We start from the raw sequence: 20,814 nt of genomic DNA, 5'->3' as shown, positions 1-20,814 counted from the left end.
AAAAGGCTACCAATATTAAAGCTCATCCATTAAAGCAATATATATACACCAAAGATAAATGGACCCAAGAGCAATAAATAAAATATGTAATTATTATTGTTATCTAAAAGATGATAAAATACAAATTTATAATGAATCAATCACAAAATTTGAAATATGTAAGGGAATCAGCAACACCCAGATACCACACACAGGTAAGGAAGAATAAAAATGGCAATATACGAACAATTGCATATAGTAATTATAGCCTAGTGGAATGCACAAAAAGATATGGATAGCATTCAAAATGTATTACCCACCACAAATGAGGAGGAGAAAGGGTACAGAGAATACATATATATATATATATATTTATACAGTATATACACTCACTGGCCACTTTATTAGGTACACCTGTCCAACTGTGTGTTAAGACTTAATTTCTAATCAGCCAATCACATGGCGGCAACTCAGTGCATTTAGGCATGTAGACATGGTCAAGACAATCTCCTGCAGTTCAAACCGAGCATCAGTATGGGGAAGAAAGGTGATTTGAGTGCCTTTGAACGTGGCATGATTGTTGGTGCCAGAAGGGCTGGTCTGAGTATTTCAGAAACTGCTGATCTACTGGGATTTTCACGCACAACCATCTCTAGGGTTTACAGAGAATGGTCCGAAAAAGAAAAAAAATCCAGTGAGCGGCAGTTCTGTGGCCGGAAATGCCTTGTTGATGCCAGAGGTCAGAGGAGAATGGGCATACTGGTTCGAGCTGATAGAAAGGCAACAGTGACTCAAATTGCCACCCGTTACAACCAAGGTAGGCAGAAGAGCATCTCTGAACGCACAGTGCGTCGAACTTTGAGGCAGATGGGCTACAGCAGCAGAAGACCACACTGGGTACCACTCCTCTCAGCTAAGAACAGGCATCTGATGGCTACTTTCAGCAGGATAATGCGCCATGTCATAAAGCTCGAATCATCTCAGATTGGTTTCTTGAACATGACAATGAGTTCACTGTACTCAAATGGCCTCCTCAGTCACCAGATCTCAATCCAATAGAGCATCTTTGGGATGTGGTGGAACGGGAGATTCGCATCAGGGATGTGCAGCCGACAAATCTGCGCCAACTGTGTGATGCCATCATGTCAATATGGTCCAAAATCTCTGAGGAATGCTTCCAGCACCTTGTTGAATCTCTGCCACGAAGAATTGAGGCAGTTCTGAAGGCAAAAGGGGGTCCAACCCGTTACTAGCATGGTGTACCTAATAAAGTGGCCAGTGAGTGTATATCTCATATGAAAAGGCACAGTTTTTTCTCAACATCCATATAAGGTGCAATAATGCATAATAAAGTGATCCATAACAGGACCTACAAATGAACAATTGCATATAATAATTATGGCCTCGTGAAATGCACAAAAAGATATAAATAGTATTCAAAATTTATTACCCACCATAAGTGAGGAGGGGAAAGGGTACAAAAAAAAAAAAATATATATATATATATATATATATATATATATATATATCCTTTATGTGAAAAGGAACATTTTTTTCTCAATATTCATATACAGTGCAGTAGTGCATAATAAAGTGATCCATAAGAGGACCTACAAATGGAACATGGAGAAAGAAAAGTGTGGCCTGATATCAAGTATAACTGCTGCCGTAATACATCCACTAATCTGGAGAAAGTGATATGATCCTGTGACCGGGTCTACAATATAGCCTCAGACAAGGGGGCCATAAGCCAGTATAAGATGTAACTTGATTCATTATAAATTTGTATTTTATCAACTTTTGGATAACAATAAAAATTACATATTTTATTTATTGCTCTTGGCTCCATTTCTCTTTGGTGTATATAGTGTGTGGTGGATGGGAGGTATATGTCACAGGGATGGATGTTCCCTGAAATTTAACCTGGAGTATTTTGTCTTTAGTGCACATGAGCACTAAAGATGTCATTTAGTGCACCTGGGTCCAGGTTGCGGGTAGCTATGAGAGATGGGAGGGTCTGGCTACCCATATTACCTCATCAACAGTATTAAACAGTATTAGAAGAAGTTTTCCTATGAAGGAACTTATCAGTCTGAAGGGGTCTTGATTGAAGCGTCACTCTTCTACCACTTTGGCGCCGAATTACCAGCAGCGCTTGTCATCTGTAGTACTCTGTATCCTGTGTTTTTAACAATGTCCAACCGAGATATGAGGGGTTATTTCGGGAGCCAGAGGGGTATGAGGCAAACGAGATCCCCTCTGCTCCGAGTCCTTCTCTCCAACTCAGCAGTGATGCTCTCTCGCCGGAGTCAGGGGCTCTGCATTTACACCAAGGTTACTGGAACTTCGTATGTGGGACAGTCTCTCTAAACAGGTCACAGCCCAGTCGACGGGCGCAGTCTTTTTGCAAGGGACAATCTTATCACAGGGCGCAGTCTCTTTGCAGGTGACAGTCTTATCACAGAGTGCAGTCTCTCTGCAGGGCACAGTTGTCACGGCCACGTGTGTCTGGACGCAGCGAGTACCGCAAGGCGAACCCATATGACACACGTGACCCTGGATACACCGCCTCCAGTGGGGTGAATTTAAATAATAAGGGAAACCTGGGAAACATTACCATTGTGGGCCCTGCGATAGGGAATAGGGAAGTGGAGACCTCCTGAGCTCCCCTGAGCCAGTGTCCCTGCACTCCTAACGTTCCCTATGCCGATTCGGCACCGGGCGCGCAACAGGAACCAAAAAACCTAGCTCGTCCTGACCTAAACCCTCACTAGGGAATTGGTCGGTGCGGAAACTAATCCCACCACTGCACTAAAACACACATGAGGAAAGATGAGAAAACAGGGGAAACACCACTTAGCTTTGCTCTGGTGCGTACTCTCCTAGCAACAGAGCCCACCACCTGTGTGCATCTTCTCCTCCACCCGGATCCATCACCATAACTGGATCCTTCACCATAGTGCAGCCTTGGAGCAGAGTCCACCACCAATTGCAGAAGTCCAGTAGCAGAGTCCCAAAGATGAGTTCAGCTCCTGCCCAAAAAGTCCAGCATGCTTGAGTCCAGCTCTCTCCATAGTCGTCACTCCACCAAGCCATGCAAGCACTTCCTGCCAACACCATAAACTGTGACTCCACCACGCCATGCCAGCCCTTCTTGCCGACCACCTAGCTGCCACTTGTCCCCTCTGGCTGGGCTGCGCAGGACTCATGTTCAGCTCCTTCATTCACCCAGCTTCCTTGTGAATGACTAACACACAATCAATATCACCAACAGTGATTGAACCCACCTGGCTCCCTTTTATAGAGCCTAACACCTGATTTGTAATTGCGTGCACATTAACCCTAAAACTAAGGTGCGATACCACTCACCACCACCGGGCAACTTAGAATGAAACACCACGTGCAATAATTCTAATGGCCACCGGGGGCAATCACATCACTTTGGCACCTAGCCAAAGGAAAAAAAGTTCAACTTTGTCCATTTAAACTGTCAGATCCACGCGGGATCATGACAACAGTCTTATCACAGGGATGAGAGCGCAACTTTGCTGACACTGCAGTACCCGGCTTCACGTACTCATGGTCTGCAGTCTTTGTGCGCGGTCCCTCGGTCTCTGACTGGTGAACAGGAGATCTATCTCTTTTCCTGTCTGTGTCAGCGTCCTCTCCTGTCTGCTGCCCAGGCTGCTCTGAGGGAAGCGCACGCACTTTTCCCGCTCTCTGCTCGCTTCCTGTTCCTGGCTCCTTTACTGTCCCCCGGGGATCCTGCTGTCCTGCTCAATGGTTCTGGGCACAGAGCAGAGGAGGCAAACCCCCCCGGCTCTTCCTGCACTTCTCCCCCTTACATTCCCCCTCTCTTTTAGCTCACCATTCCATGGTCAGAGTTTCTGGAGCTCCTGTTAGCAATCTTCCAGCCCTTGCACAATTTGTTGCCAGATAAATTCGTCCTGGTTGTAGCGTATGGGGGTACACCAGTGGTTGAATCTTCAGAGCGTCTCAGATCAGTAGAGGCTGTGGAGTCAGTCACTGGAGGAGCGGGAGTCGAGGCCCCCTCTGATACTTCAGTAGTTTCAGGCACCAGCCCTGTTTTTGGGTTCCCCGAGAGGGACTCAGAGTCTCCCTCGCCTTCGTCTTCAGAAGTGATCATTGGTTCAGCTGGCGGGGACACGGGGGCCAATGGTACCACTTGAGGGTCCCGAAACAAGCATGGACGCAACATATTCCGATGCAGTGTACGGGTGGGAAACTCTTCACCCGTTTCAGGCTGAATCTCATAGATGGGATCCTTGCCACCAAGCCGTCGCTTCACCCTATACGGCCTCTTCTCCCACCGGTACTCCAACTTGTTGTGGGGGCGCTTCTCCCTTACAAAGACTCGATACGTGAGAGTGTTCCAATTCACGGAGTCGGTTTTGCACCAGCCGTTGAATGGTCTGTGGGTAGTCCTCCTCAGGCTCCAGCGCCAATTCTGTCAGTCCCTTCCCGGGCTGGCCGAAGAACAGTAAATAGGGCGTGAATCCTGTGGTACTGTGTTTACGGTTGTTGTACGCCTACACCAACTCGGGAACAGACTCAGTCCAGTGCGCTTTCTGGTCCTCTTCCAGTGTCCTCAGCATCTGAATCAGGGTGCGGTTAAATCTCTCACAAGCCCCGTTCCCCTGTGTGGATGGTAAGGGGTAGTCCGGGACTTATCGATTTTGTACAGCTGATGCAACTCTTCCATCACCTTCCCAAGGAATCAGGCTCCTTGATCAGAATGGATGCGCTTGGGACACCCGTACACCTAGATAAAGTGTTTGCAGATTTCATAGGCCGCAGACTCTGCAGTCTGGTCTCGAGTGGGCATCACTACGGCAAATTTTTCGTAGCCCTGATGCACTGGTCCGAACGTCAAGTAATCTATGGCCAGTAGTTCCATGGGGCCAGAGGATCTCACCGTCTCTGTGGGAGCTCGTTGCTCTGGTGGCTTGACTAGTTCACAATTCTGGCACTGTTGACATACCTTCTCCACTGTGTTCCTCAAGTGGGGATGGTAAAATAAACGTTGCAGCCACTGGAACGGTTTCTCTGGCCCGAAGTGTGCTCCTTTCTCATGCGCTTCCTTAGCCACCTGTTCTACCAAGGACAAGGGGAGGATCGTCTGCCAAATGAGATTAAGTTCAGATTGTAGGTACACCTTCCGGTACAGGATACCATCCCGCAACTGCAGCCTTTCCCACTGGCGCAGCATCCGTAACATCTCAGGAGACGTAGATATCCTCTCGCTCTGACTAGGCACCTGTCCGGATAAGAACCACCGTCTCAGCTGGGCTATCTCCCGGTCCTCCTGCTGCATTCAGACCCACTCATCACGGGGTTGCTCCAACAAACTCTCCTGTGTCTTTTCCTGAATTGCTTCCCGCATTGCTGCCATCGTCCTGGCTGTCCCTCCAAATTCTGGGACCTCTACAGCTTCCAACTCGTCGTCCCGACTGGACGCTGGTCTACGATAGCTCACTCAAGACAGGGCATCAGCATGAGTATTCTCTACTCCTCTCTTATAGGAGATCTTGTACTGAAATTTTGCCATTCGTGTTACCCAACATTGCTCTAGGGCCCCTAGCTTTGCTGTCTCGAGGTGAGCCAACGGATTGTTATCCGTACGCACGTGAACTTCCGAGCCAGCCAGATACTCTGCAAACTTCTCAGTCATCGCCCACACCAGCGCCAACAACTCCAGCTTGAATGAGCTGTAATTATCTGGATTTCTTTTCGAGTCATGTAAGGAACGGCTGGCATATCCTATGACGCGCTCCTTCCCGTCCAGCATCTGCGAAAGCACTGCCCCGAGTCCCTGTAGACTTCCATCGGTATGTAAGATAAATGGCTGTGTGAAGTCAACATAGGCCAACACAGGGGCCTCCGTCAGGACTTTCTTCAAGGCTTGAAATGCTTTCTCCTGATGCTATCCCCATTGTATGTTCCTGTTCTTCACTCAAGATGTTACTCCTTTCAACAATTCCAGGAGGCGATTTGCGATGCGGGTAAAGTCTTTTACAAAGCGCCGGAAGTACCCTGTGAGTCCCAGGAATGCACGCACATTCTTCATGGTTTTTGGAGTCGGCCACTCCTGCACCACAGCGATTTTCTCTTGGGAGGGTCTTACTCTTTCAGCAGCGAAAACATGCCCCAGATAGTCAATCTGGGTCCGGAAGAAGTGGCAATTCTGGGGTTTCACTTTCAGCCCGTACTTTTGTAGCCGACTCAAGACTTGCTCCAGTCTTTGTAGATGTTCATCAATGGTGGGAGCAAAGATAATGATATCTGTTATGATTAGGTCACCGAGGAGGAGAGCAAGACCAAACTAAGCCACAGAAAACCAGAGAGGTTGGTAACTAAGCGGATTTTAGACCCCTGATCCTATCCACACAACTAGCAGTAGCCATGGAGCGTACCTACGATGATCCTAGATGCCTCGACACAGCCGGAGAGCTAAATAAGCCTAAAGCAAGAAAGGGGAAATCTAAACTGCCTCAGAGCAGACCCCAAAGGAATAGATAGCCCCCAAGCATATATTGACGGTGAGACAAGATGAAAACACAAACGCAGGTAGGAAACTAGACTGAGCAAACGATGGGGCTCACACTAACTAGACAGGACAGGAAAGGAAAGACACTGTCTGCAATCACGCAAAAAACCCTGCAACAAATGTCCAACACATCTGATAGAAAAATACTGAAGTCGCACGACTTCGCCCATTATATCAGCAGTCTGGTATATTCTGAAAGCAGAGCAAAAAGAGGCCAATCTAATAAGGGACAAAAGCAAACTGGCACAAGCAGTAACATATGGATGAGATTCAGCACAGCCCCAGCCGGAGCTGGCTGTCCACACAAAACTGAAATAGACAAAATCAGATCAAATGTGAACAATAGCAAAAAACACTTAGCTGAGCATGCAGGGACTGAGCTGGAAACTAAGACCTCAGGAGGCAGGAAAAAATCACCAGCAGGGATAGAGGGAGTCGGCTGTCTTAAGTCCAGTCAGAAACTCCTGATCTCCAATCATCCTCCTCATTATCAGATGGCAAGCCTCTGTTAATCAGATCAGCTCCATTACCTCCAGTAACCACCAGAGGGAGCCCAGAAAGAGAACTCGCGACCCCTCTGTCAATGAAACCAGCTCCACTACCTAGTAACCAGAGGTAGGCCAGAAAGCGAATTCACAACAGTGCCCCCCCTTGAGGAGGGGTCACCGAACCCTCATCCATGCCACCAGGCCAATCAGGATGGGCCCGGTGAAAAGCACGAACCAATCTATCGGCATGAATGTCAGAAGCAGAGACCCAAGAATTATCCTCCTGACCATAACCCTTTTATTTGACCAAGTACTGGAGTCTCCGTCTAGCCAAACGAGAATCCAATATTTTCTCTACCTCATATTCCACATTGCCTTTAACCAATACAGGGTCAGGAGGCGCCGCCATAGGAACTACTGGCTCCACAAACCTCTTCAACAGAGATTTCTGAAACACGTTATGGATCTTAAACGTAACTGGAAGAGCCAATCGAAAAGAAACAGGATTAAGAATCTCCAAAATCTTATAAGGTCCAATGAATCTTGGCTTGAACTTTGGAGACGCAACCTTCATAGGAATATTCTTTGATGACAACCAAACCATATCACCCACTTTAAACCGGGGACCAATGGTCCTATGCCGGTTGGAAAACCGTTGGGCTTTTTCCTGAGAGAGGGACAACTTATCCACCACTTGGTCGCAAATGTGCTGCATTCTCTCTACCACAATGTCCACACTTGGGCAGGTCGAAGATTCCACTTGCCCTGAAGAAAATCGAGGATGAAACCCAAAGTTACAGAAAAAGGGCGACATCAAAGTGGCAGAACTAACTCTATTGTTTAGCGCGAATTCGGCCAAGGGCAAAAATGAGACCCAGTCATCCTGATCAGCAGATATAAAACATCTCAAATAGGACTCCAAAGTCTAGTTTGTTCTCGCAATCCGCCCATTGGTCTGAGAATGAAATGCAGAGGAGAAAGATAACTGAATTCCCAGTTTGGAACAAAAAGCTCTCCAAAATCTGGAAACAAACTGGACTCCTCTGTCCGACACAATGTTCTTAGGAATCCCGTGCAACCGAACCACCTGTTGTAAAAACAAGGGCACCAACTCTGAAGAAGATGGCAATTTTGGGAGTGGTACAAGATGGATCATCTTAGAAAATCTATCACAAATCACCCAGCTAACAGTCATTCTCTGAGAGACAGGAAGATCGGAAATAAAATCCATTGAGATATGGGTCCATGGCCTCTTGGGCACCGGCAGGGGCATCAACAACCTACTAGAACGAGAACAGGGTTTGGACTGAGAACAAGTCCCACATGACTGCACACAATTGCTGACATCACGAGATAAGGCAGGCCACCAAAAAGACCGACTCACCAAATCTCTGGTACCAAAAATACCTGCATGACCAACCAACGCGGAGCAATGAATTTCAAACATTACTCTCTTCCTCCACTGGTCAGGGACATACAATTTTCCCATAGGGCAATGCTCAGGTTTGTCCTCCTGAAATTCCTCCAGGGCACGTCTCAAATCAGGTGAGATGGCGGAAAGAACTACCCCCTCATTTAGAATGGTAGTAGACTCGGTCACAATAAGAGAATCCGCAAAGAAACTCCTAGAAAGGGCATCCACCTTAACATGCTTAGTGCCCGGAAGAAAAGAGACCACAAAATTAAAAAGCGTCAAAAACAAGGCCCAACTAGCCTGTCTAGGATTCAAGCGTTTGGCTGATTCAAGTTAAATCAAATTCTTGTGGTCGGTGAGGACCACAACTTGATGTCTAGCTCCCTCCAACCAATGTCTCCACTCTTCAAATGCCCATTTCATGGCCAACAATTCCCAATTCCCCACGTCATAGTTACGTTCAGATGGGGAGCGTTTTCGAGAAAAGAAGGCACAGGGATTCATTTTAGAAGTCACCGGATCTTTTGGGGACAAAACGGCTCCTGCACCAATCTCCGAAGCATCTACCTCCACCTGAAATGGGAGTGAGACATCAGGTTGCCGTAGAACCGGAGCAGAAGTGAATCTCCTCTTAAGCTCCTGAAATGCCGAGACTGCCTCTGGAGACCAATTCACCACATCAGCGCCTTTTTTGGTCAGATCAGTCAGTGGTTTGACAATACCAGAAAAACTCTTATAAATTTACGATAGAAATTAGCAAAACCCAAAAACTTCAGGAGAGCCTTCAAAGAAGTGGGCTGAACCCAATCATAAATGGCCTGTACCTTGGCCGGGTCCATTTCAATAGCCGACGGGGACAAAATGAATCCCAAAAATGAAATCCTCTGTACACCAAAGAGGCACTTCGATTCTTTAACATACAGGGAATTTTCCCTCAGAATCCGGAACACAGTCCGGACATGTTCCACATGAGAATCCCAATCACTGGAAAAGATCAAAATATCATCCAGATAAATGATTAAAAACTTATCCACAAAGTCCCGGAAAATATCGTTCATAAAAGATTGGAAGACAGAAGGGGCATTAGTGAGCCCAAAAGGCATCACCAGGTACTCAAAATGTCCCTCCGGAGTATTAAACGCCGTCTTCCATTCATCCCCGTGCTTGATGCGAATAAGATTATACGCCCCCCTGAGGTCAAGCTTGGTAAACCAGCAGGCACTTTTATCACTGGAAAATAAATCAGAAATCAGAGGTAACGGGTACTGATATTTAACAGTGATTTTGTTAAGGGAACGATAGTCAATACAAGGCCTTAATGAACCATCTTTCCTCGCCACAAAAAAAGCAGCACCTAAAGGTGAAGAGGATGGTCTAATATTACCCTTCTCCAATGACTCCTTGATATAAGATCGCATGGCATCATGTTCTAGTACCGATAAGTTGAAAAACCGACCCTTGGGAAATTTACACCCGGGCATTAACTCAATTGCACAGTCATATCTCCTATGAGGAGGCAAAGACGCAGACTTACTCTCACTAAAGCAATCAGAAAAATCAGCCAAATAATCAGGAATATCATGAGACTGGGGAGAGGTGGAGAAAACAGGAGTGTCACTAAGAACACACTGACAACCCCAACTCACCACAGACACAGATTTCCAATCCAAAACAGGATTATGAGTTTGCAACCAGGGAAAACCCAGAACAATAGTATCATGCAAATTGTGCAGCACCACAAATTTACAATTTTCTTGGTGGTCCGGGGGGCGACCCATATTATCACCTGGGTTCAAAACTGGGGTTTATTCTCTGCCAAAGGAGTAGCATCAATACCCCTCAAAGGGATAGGAGTCTGCAGGGGTATCATGGGAAAACCACAACGTTTAGCAAAGTCTAAATCCATCAGATTCAAAGCTGCTCCTGAATCTACAAAAGCCTTAGCGGAAAATATAGACAAGGAGCAGATCAGGGTAATTGCCAAAAAGAACTTAGGCTGTACACTGCCCATGGCAAATATGTGCGCAAAACGTTTTTCTCGTTTAGGGCAGACAGAAATAGTATGAAAGGCATCTCCACAGAAAAAACAGCTTATTACGCCTTCAAAACTCCTGACGTTGCGCCCTAGACAAAACCCTATCACATTGCATGGGTTCAGACGTTCGTTCAAAAGGCGGCAATGCCTCTTGTGTAGTTTTGCATTCACGTAAGCACCAATCAACTTGAATGGCCAATGACATAGAGTCGTCAAGACCAGAGGGAACAGGCAATCCCACCATAACATCTTTTACGGTTTCTGCCAAACCCTTCCAAAAGAGAGCTGCTAGCACATCGTCATTCCATTTAGTAAGGACCGCCCACTTTCTGAATTTTTGACAGTAAAACTCTGCAGAATCCTGACCCTGGTTCAATGCCAATAAGGTTTTCTCAGCTTGATCAATAGCATTAGGTTCATCATACAACAACCCCAAGGCTTGAAAAAATGCGTCCACATTAGTCAGGTGTCAGAGAAAAAGCCCAATCCTGGGGATCACAGCACAGCAAGGAGATGACAATTTTAACCTGCTGCACAGAGCTCCCTGATGAGTTAGGCTTCAAGGCAAGAAATAGTTTACAATTATTCTTAAAATTCAAAAATTTAGACCGAACCCCAAAAAACACATCAGGAGTAGGGATTTTTGGTTTAACAGCAGATGATTGGGTGAGATAGGAGGAAATTCCCCGCACTTCAGCAGCGAGCTGCTCAACACGATCAGACAATTGCTTAATCTCCATTAAAGAAAAAAAAATCCTCCTACGGCCCCAGAGAAAAAGAGGAAAAAATATATTAAAAAAATTCTGACACTTTTTTTTTTTTTTTTTTTACAATTCTTCCTGCTTTTGAGTACCCTAGAATCTGCGGTTTAGGCTGGTGATTCTGTTATGATTGGGTCACCGAGGAGCAGAGCAAGACCAAGCTAAGCCACAGAAAACCAGAGAGGTTGGTAGCTAAGCGGATTGCAGACCCCTGATCCTATCCACACAACCAGCAGTAGCCGTGGAGCGTACCTACGATGATCCTAGACGCCTCGACACAGACGGAGAGCTAAATAAGCCTAAAGCAAGAAAGGGGAAATCTAAACTGCCCCAGAGCAGACCCCAAAGGAATAGATAGCCCCCAAACATATATTGGCGGTGAGACAAGATGAAAACACAAATGCAGGTAGGAAAATAGACTGAGCAAACGATGGGGCCCACACTAACTAGACAGAACAGGAAAGGAAAGACACTGTCTGCAATCACGCAAAAAACCCTGCAACAAATGTCCAACATGTCTGATAGAAAAATACTGAAGTCGCACGACTTCGCCCACTACATCAGCACTCTGGTATATTCTGAAAGCAGAGCAAAAAGAGGCCAACCTAATAAGGGACAAAAACAAACTGGCACAAGCAGTAACATATGGATGAGATTCAGCACAGCTCCAGCCGGAGCTGGCTGACCACACAAAACTGAAATAGACAAAACCAGATCAAATGTGAACAATAGCAAAAGAACTCTTAGCCGAGCATGCAGGGACTGTACTGGAAACTAAGACCTCAGGAGGCAGGAAAAAATCACCAGCAGGGATAGAGGGAGTCAGTTGTCTTAAATCCAGTCAGAAACTCCAGATCTCCAATTATCCTCCTCATTATCAGGTGGCAAGCCACTGTTAATCAGATCAGCTCCATCACCTCCAGTAACAACCAGTGGGAGCCCAGAAAGAGAACTCGCGACCCCTCTGTCAATACAACCAGCTCCACTACCTTCATTAGTAACAAGAGGTAGGCCAGAAAGCGAATTCACAACAGATATCGTCCAGATAAATCAGAGTGGCTTCAATGTTCAAGTCTCCCAGACATCTCTCCATAAGGCATTGAAATGTTCCTGGGGCGTTGGCTAGCCAAAAGGGCATGCGGTCGAACTCATATAATCCTATCGGAAGAATGAAAGCTGTCTTGGCCCGATCTTGTTCAGACACTGGTACTTGCCAGTAACCGCTTGCCAGGTCTAGCGTGGAGAAGTACCGGGCATTCCCTAGTGCCAATAGGGACTCTTCTATCCTTGGCAGTGGATACGAATCTCGCACTGTAGAGGTGTTAAGCCGGTGGTAATACACACAGAAGCGTAAGGATCCATCATTCTTTTGCACTAAGACGATGGGGGCAGCCCACTGGCTCTGGCTCTCACGGATCACTCCCTTTTTCAACATCTGCTACAGCATTCCCTTTAACTCCTAATACATCTGTGGGGGTATCTGGTATTGGTGCCGCATCCCCGGTGGGTATCTCGTGGGTGATGGCCGTTGTGCGCACAAAGTCATCTTCGTCTTTTGCGAACACCGCCTGGTATTTTCCTAACAAGGCCTCCACCCGAGGAACTTGCTGAGAGGGCAGTTCTGAGAGTTCTGCCCACATGTGCTCTGGTATCCATCAACCTTCTTGCAGCAACCTGGGATCTGGGGTGGCCTCTGCCTTTACAGTCACCAGTCACGGGTCTTCTGACTTTGCAGTCAGCTGTACAGTTTCAGATGGAACCAGCACATCCGGCATGCCCAGGATATGGGCAACTTCACCCCTGGGGAGCAGAGTTACGTCAGTCTATCCCAAATTCACACAGCGTATGAGGGCGGTGCCATTCCGCACAGTGGCCAAGGTCCGTGCGACCAATATCCCTGACAGTAATTGATCAGCTCCGCTGGCTTCCACTTGTGCCTCCACTCCCTCCAGGGGAATACCTGTTCGGACAGGCAGGAGGAGCACGGTCTGTCCAGGGGGCAACACTTGATTCAAAGAAGCGGGGTTGATGATCTTGCCTAGTTCTTCTGTCACAATCCCACCGCAAACACCGGTATGTCACGGACGGAGGGATGGATGCGATGCACTGCCGACACACGGCTATCACAGGCACAGGGGGGGCTTATCTTAGTTATCCCACTGCTGGCACCATGTGATAAAACAAACAGCAAGCTAATCTTGCCCTAACAATTTATCGCAGGGGGTTATTTTGGTTGTCCCACCACTGCCCACAATACTTCACAAAACTTTCAGTTCCACTTTGGAACTCGCAGCTCTCCAGCACCCCCTTACCCTCAGATCAGTCAGGGAACTTCACCTGGGATAATTGGTCACCAGCCGGCTGCTTCAATGAGGTCTGGCCACCCAGCATGCTGCAGTGAGGGAATTATAAAATGCTCTGGCCGCAGCCACCCAATTAGCTTATACAATCCCTTCTGTCACTCTCAGCAGTACCCAGGGCCCAGATCACACTTTGCCACCACCAGCTCCAGAGTTTCTCTGTTTAAGTTATAAACTTAATAGAGGGGTTCGAAGCCAACCCCATTCAGTAGCAATTATCTTAAAGGCACGTGTTCGTTTTTAGAGCATGAAGACAGACTAATAAAGTTATAATTTATTCCCCAAAAGTGGGGCAATGATTACACAGATAAAAGATGTTACAAAGTTGAGACATTAGGTAGGTACAATGCAAATATAAAATAAATGGGATTAACATATAAATCAACACTTACAGTTGTTTAATGGTCTTTAGGCTAACCATGTGGGGAGGCGGGGCCACATGTCGCCCTGCACCTGGGGTCCTTTTGGCATCAAACCTCCAGCTCGAATTACCAATTTTAGGGAGGGAATGTCTTATAGCTTTGGATTTGTGACATCACGAAAAGGGCAGTCTGGGGATGTTCTTCCCCTGTCTCTTGAAGCTAGAATCTGACTACTAAACATATAATGACTATATCTCGCAGAGGGTACCTCATATAAACACGCACATGGTATCATTTTCTTTAGTTTATCGGAGGGTATAAATCAAGAGCAAACATGCAGTAATTAATATTCACATCGTTTATGAGAAATCCAATTCTCGGTTTCTGTGGGTGCTAGAACTGTGAAAATTATGGGCCAGAACGTTGGGTCGATGCATTTTGCGGAAATGTATGGTTTTCACGATCCAGCCTCTTGAATATTACCCATACTTGTATCCAGCCGCATGGTGCTTCAAACAAAGACATTCTTTTCCTGGCTGTGCAGGGAGGGGGGAAGGGTGAGAGAGAATCATCACTGGGATCTCAGGTTACACAGAAGTGCAGCTGCTTTGTGTGACAGCTAAGGAAGGGAAGGGGGGGTCAAGCCCCCACACTGACATAGCATGTGAATAGGAACGTGTAGAGAATGGAAGATGCTGGAATGTTCCAGGGAAGTCATATCTTACTTATCATTACACCTTCCCACTGCTGCATATTTCCCGGACCTGAGCTGTCCGTATCAGCTGCTGAAAGACATTCTTCTGTGGGGTCTAGTCGCTCCATTGTCGCAGGAATTGGTCTGGGGACTCATTGAAAAGAATACTCCCGAGGTCTTTAAGCACGTTCATGCCCAGGGTTACGGTATGATCCCTAGCGGCTTCTCCATCTACTAGCACTACTCCTTTTCTCCCCACATCTTTTCCACAGACTTCTATGTTCAGCCATACCACCCCTGCGACCGGGATGGGTAAATGGTTGGCCACCGTCAGCTTGATGATTGGGCCCCAGTCAGGCCGCAGCGCATGCATGAAGTGTCTGTGAAAAAAATTTTCGGGCATGGTGGTCACTTGCGAGCCGGTGTACATCAGGCACCGCATGGTTCTCCCACTGATTTCAGCCCTGACCAGGGGGCACGTGGAAACAAAGCTGGTGGGACTCTTATTACTCCTCTGCACTTCACGTTCCAGGAAGTGTCCCTCATGCTCGGAGCCACCAAGTTTAATAGCAGCTGCGGGAATGGTCGGCTCCGCTGGGGACACCACCGGGAAATGTGACCGGGCTCTCCATAGGTATAGCATGTGAGGGGACATCTCTGGGTAGCTGCAACTTCTCTTCAGGGAGCAGTTCCTCTATCTCGCACCAATGGACTAGGCCACTCTGCCTGGGTCCTCCTTGAAGCCGCCATTTCTTCACGGAACTGGATGATCTCCATTCTCAGGTCTTCTACCCATCGGGGACTTTGCGGTGGTGGTTGCCTCCCCGCTCCGCACCTTTCCCACCGGCCCTGTCACGTCCTGTTCCTGCTCACGCGTGCGCGCCTCACTGCCAACTTCAGAGGTCATGACTGGCTTTACCCGCAGGCGCTCTCGCATAGCCTGCTTCATCATCCCATCATGCAGCCCCATCACCATCTGATCCGAGCACCACATCTACTGACCCTACGCCTACCCCGTCCTTGAGTTTAATAGCAGTATGGAGCTCTTGTAGGGCGTTCATGAACTGAGTCACGGTCTCCCCCTCTCTTTGCACCCGGTGGAACAGTCGCATACAGAGTTCCCCAACGTCAGTGGGGTTCCCATGTGTCTTCTCCAGTATATTGCAGCACCTTGTCCAGAGTGTTTATTTCCCAGGGGGGCCTATGCATGACAGAGTCTTGTGCCTCCCCCTCTAAGGCCATCAATGCTATCTCTGCCTCCAAAGCTGGTGCCAGGGGGTGCATCCACAACAGCCCCTGAATTCTCTCCGTCCAGCTCCACAACATCACATTGTTTCCAGTAAACCTTGGCAGATTATTCAACATGAAAAAAGAAGCAACAAAGATCAGCTCACCTCCTCTCCAGTCCCACCGCACGGATCATGCAGTGCTGCAAGTAGTATGAAGGTGAAGCAGAAGTCCAGCGAGGGTGATATCCATGAAAAAACTTTTATTCCATTTTCATTAAAAAGCACATAAGCCCAAAATCCATCTTTATATCCAGAGACACAAAAATGGGTAATTCCTACCAGTGACATTCACAGGCTTAAAGTGCATTTAAAATCATACGTGTTTCAGTGGTCATGCTCCCAGGGAGATGCTAGTCCTGGGGCCTTCCCTGACTGCTTGGCCCACCCCTTCCATGCCTTTGTGTGACATCTTGTTGACTACGCCATGTGTAATAAAGTGCAGGAGCTGAGAATGTCACCACGGAACAGATGGCCTACAGTTAAGGGGAGGTTTATTTACAGAGGATAACACTGACAAAACAACAGTGCAAATATGAATATTATGAGAACGAGTTATGGAAGCAGACAAACCTGGAGTATTTTGTCTTTAGTGCACATGAGCACTAAAGATGTCATTTAGTGCACCTGGGTCCAGGTTGCAGGTAGCTATGAGAGATGGGAGGGTCTGGCTACCCATATTACCTCATCAACAGTATTAAACAGTATTAGAAGTTTTCCTATGAAGGAATTTATCAGTCTGAAGGGGTCTTGATTGAAGGGTCACTCTTCTCCCACGTTGGCGCCGAATCACCAGCAGCGCTTGTCGTCTGTAGTACTCTGTATCCTTTGTCTTTAACAATGTCCAACCGAGATATGAGGGGTTACTGCGGGAGCCATAAGGATATGAGGCAAACGAGATCCCCTCTGCTCCGAGTCCTTCTCTCCAACTCTGCAGCGATGCTCTCTCGCCGGAGTCAGGGGCTCTGCACTTACACCAAGGATACTGGAACTTCGTATGTGGGACAGTCTCTCTAAACAGGTCACAGCCCAGTTGACGGGCGCAGTCTCTCTGCAGGGCACAGTGTAATCACAGGGATGAGAGCGCAACTTTGCTGACACTGCAGTACCCGGCTTCGCGTACTCCCGGTCTGCGGTCTTTGTGCGCGGTCCCTCGGTCTCTGACTGGTGAACGGGAGATCTCTCTCCCTGTCATTGTCAGCGTCCTCTCCTGTCTGCTGCCCAGGCTGCTCTGAGGAAAGCGCGTGCACTTTTCCCGCTCTCTGCTTTCTTCCTGTTCCCGGCTCCTTTATTGTCCCCCGGGGAACCTGCTGTCCTGCTCAATGGTTCTGGGCACGGAGTAGAGGAGGCAACCCTCCCCCGGCTCTTCCTGCACTTCACCCCCTTACACATGGACAGGGGAATTACAGCTAGATGACTTGGCACTGGGTGACTCTGGTGGCTGTAGGGGGAGTTGTGGAAGGGTCTGTTGTACAAGTTTTGCAATAACCAAGGCTTGCAGGGTGCTTAGGGATGGCAAAATAAACCAAGACGCACCATAAGATGGATAACTAAAAAATACTAGACAACAGGGGTTGGAAAACGAAACTACTAAACAAATAGGGTTGTAGAACTAAACCACTACACATCATACGATGGATAACTAAACTAATAGACAACAGGGGTTGGAGAACTAAACTCCTAAACAGCTATAATTGCAGAACTAAACAAATACACACCAGAACATGGAGAATTAAACTACTAGACTACAGAGGTTGGAGAACAAAACTACTAAACAGCTTGACTTGGAAAACAAAACTACTACACATCAGGGGATGGAGCGCTAAAGCACTAGACAGCAAGGTGCCACTAGACACCAATTCTCTGAATCCCAAGGGCTTGCGGAACAAACCTCTGTATGTAATACTTCCTCCAGTGCTACTGACTCCAACACCTCATTTAGGGCCTCCACCTGTGCCCTCAACCTCTACCTTAATGAAACCAATGTTACAACACTGCAGAGGGAATCCCCCATCAGCTGTGTACTGCGCAGCCATGGCTCACCACAATCAGGCAGCTTTTAAATTAATATGCCTTTGATATCGCAGTCATACAGATCAACAGTTGTGGACAGTTATCCATGCCAAGGTTGACTAATGGCTGCCTACACTCAACCTGTAGTCAGGGAAGGTCGTGTGCGATAACTGTGCAAACCTGTAGGCGACCCTACGCTGGGCAAACCTTACACATGTGCCTTTTATGGCTCGCATCCTCAACATGATGGTACAACAATTCCTACACCACTGTCCCAGCATGGATGTGCTGCTCTAGAAAACACTATCGTTGTATGTTCACGTTCACCATTCCACTTAAGTGGTTATAGAGAGCTTGCGGACTACCGGTTAACTGATTGATTTGCAAAGTGACCACACCGTGGAATTCAACTCTGCACATGTTGCAGCGACTGTGGCAGTAGAGCCGAGACCTGGTGCAGTATGACATTTTGCATAGCCTGACACATCATAGTATAGATGTGGTGCAATTCACACTTGCATAGCAGACACAGATGAAGGACCTTTGCACCCTTCTGCATGTTTTCAAAATGGCTGGTAAGATGTTTAGCAGTGACGATGCCGTAATGAGCTTCACTATTACTGTCATCTAAATGCAGGACCACACTTTAAATAGTCTGGGTGAGGAGGTGATGGTGGTCCCGGGGGAAGAGGAGGAAGCAGAGGAGGATGCCGTTAGGGTTAACAATATCTCTAAGTTCGGGCTTGTCGTCTCACAGACGGTTGTCATGGGAGGAACAAATGGAGAAGGACCATGAAAAGGACGAGAAGGAAGAGGTGGTGGACGGGCACCAGTTAGGAGATGAACAGGGTAAGGATTCCCTCTCTGTTGTACATGGCTGCCACAAGAGGATGGACGAAGAAAGCTCGAGTGTTATCCCATCACCAACACACTGTGGAGTTGGACCTCATGAAAGAGACCGACTCATGTGCACCTTCTTGCAGCACTATCTTCTACAACATGATTGTTACCCATATAGTTATGCTTCAAAACAGTGCTGACTTCTGAGTGCCAGTGTATTCTATCCATGATGCAAAAGTACATTTTGACAGTTGCCTCCCGACCTGAAAAAGGGACGTGCCCATTCTGCAGTATCAAAATATGTTTGAAGACAATCTTGACAGTGGGTTTCCCCAAAACAGCAGTGATGCACACAGTTTGCATCACAGTAATAGGCTTCCAACCTTCTTAATGTTGAGTCATCAATGTAAAAATATTAGCAGCCTTGCAGCTCTGGAGTCCTGTGTTCCAACCCCACCAAGAACAGCATCTGCAAAGAGTTTATATGTTCTAACCATGTATGCAAGGTTTTCCTCCCAGTACTTATTTTTTTACGCACACTCCAAAGACATACAGATATTAAATTTCAATTGTGAGTTCCAATGGTGACAGTTGCAGTAATGTCTGTGAAGCGAAAATTGAAATTGATGGTCAGCCACACTCAGGTGGCTCAAATATCAGTTTCGTTGATTACTATTATTAGAAACATGTAAGAATATTAACACAGGTAGTTGACTCAATGTGGGTGGAGGACCGCCAGTTTCGATGGACTACTGCTACAGGCAACACACATGAAGAAGACTCAATCAGGAATCTACACATTTCCAAAAATGGTGGTGGATTGTTTATGGACCTTTTAGTTTTGCCTATAATAAAGGTCTTGGGATTATTCACACTTCCCTCGCTCTGTTGATTGTGTAGTATCGGAGAAGGACCCCATAACAAATATCATTGGTGATCCCTGTATTACCTGTACACTGACACTATATACAGAGCTCTTGTGTATAATGTTAGTGGTGATGCCTGTATTACCTGTACACTAACACTATATACAGAGCTCTTGTGTATAATGTCACTGATGATCTCTGGATTACCTGTACACTGATGCGATATGCAGAGATCCTGTGTATAATGTTACTGGTGAGTCAATGTGTTACCTATATGCTGATACTATACACTGTATACTATGTACAGAGCTCCTGTGCATAATGGCACTTATGGTAATACTAATATTGTGTTTTTTATTATTTTTAGTATTTTAGTATTCAGTTACTATGTGGTGATAATATGTGGTCTGATCATGATGTGGCAGTATTTGTTCCTTGTATGTGACATTACTATGTCACTATGTGGTGGTTATATGGTCTGGTCATGGCGTGGTGGTTTTTATCCCTTGTATGTTGTATTATTCGATCACTATGTGGTGGTAATATGTGGGCCCACCAAGGTGTAACGGTATTCGTCCCATGTATGTGGTATTATTGGTCATCTGATAGACAAGTACATGCACTAAATATTAGTGGAAAGCTATTTTTTTTTTACTTTTTTAACTTTCTATCAAATACATAATTTGGTTACACTACCAAGGCTTAAGAAAGGACTTTTCAAAATACTTTTGGTAGCAACCAGATGAGTCATTTAATGTTTCCCGTGCCAACTTTTAGAGCACAATGGAAGCAACCAATTAATTTCCAAAAACGTATGGAAGAAATGGTGGTTTTATATAGCTGGATACACATACTGTAGATTAATATGGTGTGACAAAGTAACTGCTAAAGTGCTGGAGGGGAGATATGTGTCACTATGCTTAATGGCATCAGTGATGTAAAACCCAGAATATTTTCGTCCAGCACACTACGTGCTGTGAGGTTTATGCTAAGTTCCGTAATGGGCTGGTTTTTATGTGGACATCTGTAGAGTGAGTGGGAGAGTGTCTACCTTATTACCACCTGCAGAGCCGGCACCGCCGTGTGCTCACAGGACATGTGTGATGTCACAGTCATATGTTCAGTCACATGGGGGAAGAGTCACATGG

This window comes from Dendrobates tinctorius, unplaced genomic scaffold, assembly GCF_039654945.1.
Source record: "Dendrobates tinctorius isolate UK_male_01 unplaced genomic scaffold, ASM3965494v1 ptg000103l, whole genome shotgun sequence".
NCBI classification, from domain to species: Eukaryota; Metazoa; Chordata; class Amphibia; order Anura; family Dendrobatidae; genus Dendrobates; species Dendrobates tinctorius.
Note: the sequence above shows the minus strand (reverse complement) of the source record.